The 5,563-nt window shown below is 37.3% G+C and overlaps 1 non-coding gene across 1 annotated transcript; it reads left to right on the forward strand.

Moving 5' to 3' along the window:
• The first annotated feature begins 2,190 nt into the window (after positions 1-2,190).
• On the forward strand, positions 2,191-2,388 carry LOC122013042. Its single transcript, XR_006120426.1, has one exon. It is a non-coding gene; the product is annotated as a U2 spliceosomal RNA (small nuclear RNA).
• The last annotated feature ends 3,175 nt before the right edge of the window (positions 2,389-5,563 follow it).

The raw sequence follows: 5,563 nt of genomic DNA on the forward strand, positions 1-5,563 counted from the left end.
CTCGTTTTTTAGCTCGGTTTAAGGCTCGTTTTTTTGGCTCGCGAGCCTATAAACGAACATGTTCACAAGCTCACGAGCCGAATATCCTTAAGCTCGAGCCCGGCTCGATAAAATTGTGGAGCTCGAAATCAAGCTCGAGCTCGGCTCGATAAGATAAACGAACGAACTCGAACGAGCTTTTTACTTAATCGAGCTCCGAATAACTCGCGAACCGTTTGTTTCATTTACATCCCTAGCTAGAACCTTTTGCCATGAATGTATATTTGCAACGTCAATGACAACAACCACAACTTGTCTCTGATACCAACTGTCACAGGGTTATGCAACGCACTGAATTATTGCAGATTTCCCACACTTGTGCAAGTACACTCACACGCCAAGCCAATTTTTGATGTCTTGTGCTTGATTATGTTTTCAAGGAATATAACTAGCAAGAACCAAGCATGCATAGGCAGAAACAAAAGCAACACACAATTACGGGCTACACTGCCCAATCTTGCACTAACACGATAGTTTACAATACAAGAAAAAATCTGTAGATGGCTTACACACAAGAAGAATCATCACTTCTAAATGTCCATGCCTTGTACAACTCATGACTCATATAAATGAAATGCATTACAACAACGACTACATAATTCAAGTAACCGTCTTACATATTTGCCTTCACTAATGATGACAGGTGTCACCGCCACGGCTACAGAATTCAAGTAACCGTCATACATAACTGCCTTCATTAATGCTGACAAGTGTCACCGCCACATGCATGTAGTAGGATGTCTGAATGCCACTTGTCTTGGTTATCTTGTTCATTTTTTTTATACAAGGTATTCAAAAATCAAATGTTCACAAAGTAAATTAGAAAATGCTCACGTTTATCAATGTCCTTAGATTAACCATCATTCTATTAGAGGAAGAATACCCCGTAATATGCCGTAGTTGGGATTCAAACTTGAAGTGTTTGATTAGCCGCTAGAGTGCTTGACCACCAAAGCCCTGAGGCAGTAATTAATTATCTTGTTCATCAAATAGCATAAAGTGACCGTGGGATGTAGATATCAAAGCGTCAGAGGCAACACTATCACCAAAAAATACACCCAAACTGTCTAAAAAAATGCAACTACTACAATCCCCTAATGGACACAGATTTATTCCCGCTGTTCAGCAATTCATAGATTCTCCTTCCCCATGAATTATCAAAAAGAACTAAGTTTCTGACTACAGAGACATGTTTTGTAATTAATTTTATTCACACGAATTAAAACACTAGGAAGTAGGAATGGAGTATGCATACATCTTGGTAAAAGAAAGAAAAGCAAACAGACAAGGAAAAGTCTGACACTTTGTAACAAATGTGATTGGAAGAACCACCTTTAAATTTTGGGGGAATAACTTCAAAAGCAGTTCATTCAGAGATCTTGGTCCGCCGGCAGCAGATGATGAGTAGCAGATGGAGTAGTGGATTGTGTCACGTAACAGTGCGCCAGCAGAAATTTAAAAGCAGCTGTCAAATTTCAAAAGCATGCATCAACTTATAGATAATTAAAATTTTCGTAATTCCAGATACTATAATATCCCAACCGAAACTAGGATGAGAACCATACTCTAAGGAACCATACCTCATTTTAGTCCCTAAGGAACACTACGAACTCTCCAGTAGCTACCGCCAAGACAAGGATGCCTCGAGAGCCGCTAGGTTGTCTCATTGATGCCGCCGGTAGCAGATGAAATAACGGAACCCAATGAACTCGCAGGACTGGCACTGGAAGAGAGGCGGCGGCGGATGACGAGCCAAGCGAATCAGGGAATTACACCGAAAGGTGTCTTCGTCAGAGAAAGGGAAGACTACCATCTTCAAGGCAGGTAATGGGGAGAGTTGCAGAGTCAAGCTATGCGCGGCTAGGGAAAAGAAGAAGAAACCCTAACTTTGTTTTTTTTTTAAGAAGCAAAAATCACGCAGCTTGCTTTCCCGATTTCGTAGAGTGGCAGTGAGAGCGTCTTTGTTTCTTCGAGATGTGAGACCCTTCATTTCTCGCGGCCATCAAGCCCTAGCTAAGTAGACGTCTGGTCGCTCGTCTGCAGTGATGCGAGATGTTAACGATAGCCAGACTTTAGTCCCACATTGAAAGTTTTCTCTACGTACAATGAGAAAAAGAAGATAAAAGAAAGTGATGTGCACCACAACAACTCATACCTTTCTCGGCCTTTTGGCTAAGATCAAGTGTAGTATCTGTTCTTATCAGTTTAATATCTGATACGTGGACTATTGATTCACTATGATATTAAATTAATTTTTGATTGGGGGAGGGCTCATAACAATAGCTTGCTATTGGGGTTCTTATGCGTCGCTTATATGTTGCACTATTGTATAGGCCTGGTGCACCCTACCAAATTGTTTTAAATATTAAATTTTGTTACTCAAATCAATAGTTGAATATTGGCTAGGTTTTACAATATATTTTGTTTGTCATAGTATTTAATTAATAATTTAACTTTAGCAAAATTTAAAATTAAATTATGTAATTTTTTTTTACATTCAAAATTATTATAAATTTTAATAGTAATTTTTTATTATAATAAAAATATGTATTCTTTAATTTTATATTTTAGGATTGAGTGGAAAAGCTTCTATACATATTTTTGGATATGTTTTAGTTAAGATAAAGTATTATCTTTATTTTCATTGTTACACTATACTACTGTATTAGCCTGACACACTAAATCTAATTTATAAATCTATATGCTACTAATTTATACTTATTCATATATTATACTATAGAAATAATATGTACGCATGATGATTAAACTAATTTTCTTTAATTATTTGAACGTGGAAATTAAATTTAATGTGATAGAGATGCTATTGAGATCGTTAGTTGTTAATATCTTTAAATTTAATGCTATGAAAGTTTAAGATACCTCGTTAATTTATTCAAATAAAAATGGGACTTTTTGACATTATTTTAAATTTTAAAGTAAATGGTGGTTTGCGCAACAAAATAACGAACTAAGTGGTTCAGTTTTAGCATTTTGTTTACCGGTCACACGATTGTTAAGAATGGAGGTCATGTTTTGTACAATTTCTTTGAATGAAGATCAATTTTTGTAAAATTGCTTGTTTTTTTTAATCAGACATCTCAATCAGCATGGATAGACGTCCAATCTAGTATAATTCGAGCATGTGTCTTGTGAATAAATGTGCGGAGGAGGTCGAGTATTAAATGTGGTCTCCATATACAATATCCAGTTAATTATAGGATGATAGATTTATTATAATGGGATATGCGAGTGACAGAGTTATTACAATGAGACAGGAATCAAATCTCAATGGACACATGTCCTGGAGAAAAAATTTCTCCAAATCCTAGCCACGTGACGGTCAGCTATAAACTGACCAGGTGAGGTAGCAAATGAAGCAGAGAGGAACAGAGAGTGGTGGATTCAATTCGTTCTCTTCATCTTCTAGCCAGCGATCATCCTTCGTCGAAGCTCCGATCATGCCCAGGATTTGAGAGTGCTTCCTACTATGCATTCTTTGTTTTGATATTGCTGATTGATCCCACCGGATCAGAGCTCATCTGATCAATATTCGTTATTCTATAAGTTCTAGATTACTTTGCTAGGATCTATGAGTGTTTGGAGGTATTCCCAGCTCACCTGAGTCCATTTCTTCTCTTCATTTCATTCTAAATTCTGTTATGTTGTTCTATTTCCAATACAGTTTTAAGATCTGTAGCCGTTTAATTTTGAGATCTACATTGTCTGAGTTAGCTGAATTCTTAAATTTGCTTCTTCTTTTCGTTTTTACTGAGTGCTTGTTGAATCAGTGAGTATAGATCTGAATTTGTTTTTGAGTGGATCCAGTCACTGCTCATCTGGATTTGAGTTCTTGTTATTCTTTTTCATTTGGTTTTGTTCGCCGATTAATACTGCTTCTGGTTCAATTTCCTTAACTAAACGGAAACCCCATAGAAGCATGTATAAGGATTTGATTTAACAATTATAACACTTTTGCAAGGTCTTTGGGATGAACTTGGGTTACCTTTCACTATGCTAGTTAAGGGTAGATTCTAAGATATATTTGATTCCATTTTCTTGCGACACGATTGTAAGTTATCAAATTTGGAGTCATTGCCGGAGACCTTTAAGTTGGTTGCAACTCTTAGATTGATAACTGTTGCACTATTGTTACTTTGTTTGTGTTTCTTGATAGTCGATGTGTAAGTGCAGTTTATGACTAAAAGCTCCACGAATTCTAGCAGTAAATTGATTCCCTTTGATTCAGAGATTGAAAGAACTTGTGCACACCGCAAGGCTAAAAGGGAATTGTCATCCATCCTTGTTTCTGATAATAGTTCTGAAATTTTGAGTACTAGGAGAAGAATGGCACGAAATAGCAATCATACACTGAGGGATTTGGCATCATCTGATGGTTCAAACCAACCTCTATGCATCCAGTATCTAGAATTGGAGGTGGTGTTTGAGCTTAGATCAGGGATTATTCATTTGCTTCCTAAGTTTCATGGACTTGTGGGTGAAGATCCCAATAGGCATTTGGAAGAGTTTCATATGGTTTGTTCCACAATGAAACCTCATGGAGTTTCAGAGGAGGTGGTTAAGCTCAGGGCCTTTCCATTTTCTTTGGTTGATATTGCTAAAGATTGGTTCTATAATCTCCCTTCAGGTACGGTCACTAGTTGGAATGATATGCGAAGAATGTTTAATTTTTCCCTGCCTCTAGAACAAATGCAATCAGAAAAAGCATCAGTGGAATCCAACAAGTTAATGGTGAGATACTCTATGAATATTGGGAGAGGTTCAAAATGTTACGTGCTAGTTGTCCACAACACCAAATAAGTGAACAGTCGCTTATTCAATATTTCTATGAGGGGTTGTTGAATATGGATAGAAGTTTGATTGATGCTGCTAGTGGTGGTGCATTGGTTAAAGAGACTCTTATAGAAGCTAAGTAATTAATTGAAACCATGGTTGAAAATTATCAACAATTTGGTACAAATCATGTAGTAGCAAGGGGGGTTCATGAGGCTCAAATAGTTTCTCCCGATCAGGATCAGGCGGTGAGATGAATGGAGGAGATGTTGTCTAAGATGGAATTAGTCACAAGGCAGTTAACATCACACCAACAACAACAGTCTTCTACAGAATTAGTTCAAGCAAGGAGAGCTTGTGGTATTTCCTCTAGTACTCTTCATTTATCTGATACTTGTCCAGCCTTACAACCTGAGGATGTGTCTTGGATGCATGAACAATCATTAGCCACAGTGAATACATTTCCTGGCAGACCTCATTATCAACAAAATCAACAACAAAGGATTTATGATCCCTTATCCTCTACTTATAATCCTGGATGGAGAGGTTATCCAAACTTCAGGTATGGTAATCCAATGGCAGCTCAACAACCAAATAGTCAGCCATATCAGAGCTTCTATCAGAGAGCTCCTGGTTTTTATCAAAATTCTGTTCCAACCAGATTCCAGCAGCAGGGAGGTTTCTAGCAATCTTATCAGTAACCTCAGAATTATCAACAGAATTTTCAACAGTC

The sequence above is a fragment of the Zingiber officinale genome, chromosome 8A, assembly GCF_018446385.1.
Source record: "Zingiber officinale cultivar Zhangliang chromosome 8A, Zo_v1.1, whole genome shotgun sequence".
NCBI lineage: Eukaryota > Viridiplantae > Streptophyta > Magnoliopsida > Zingiberales > Zingiberaceae > Zingiber > Zingiber officinale.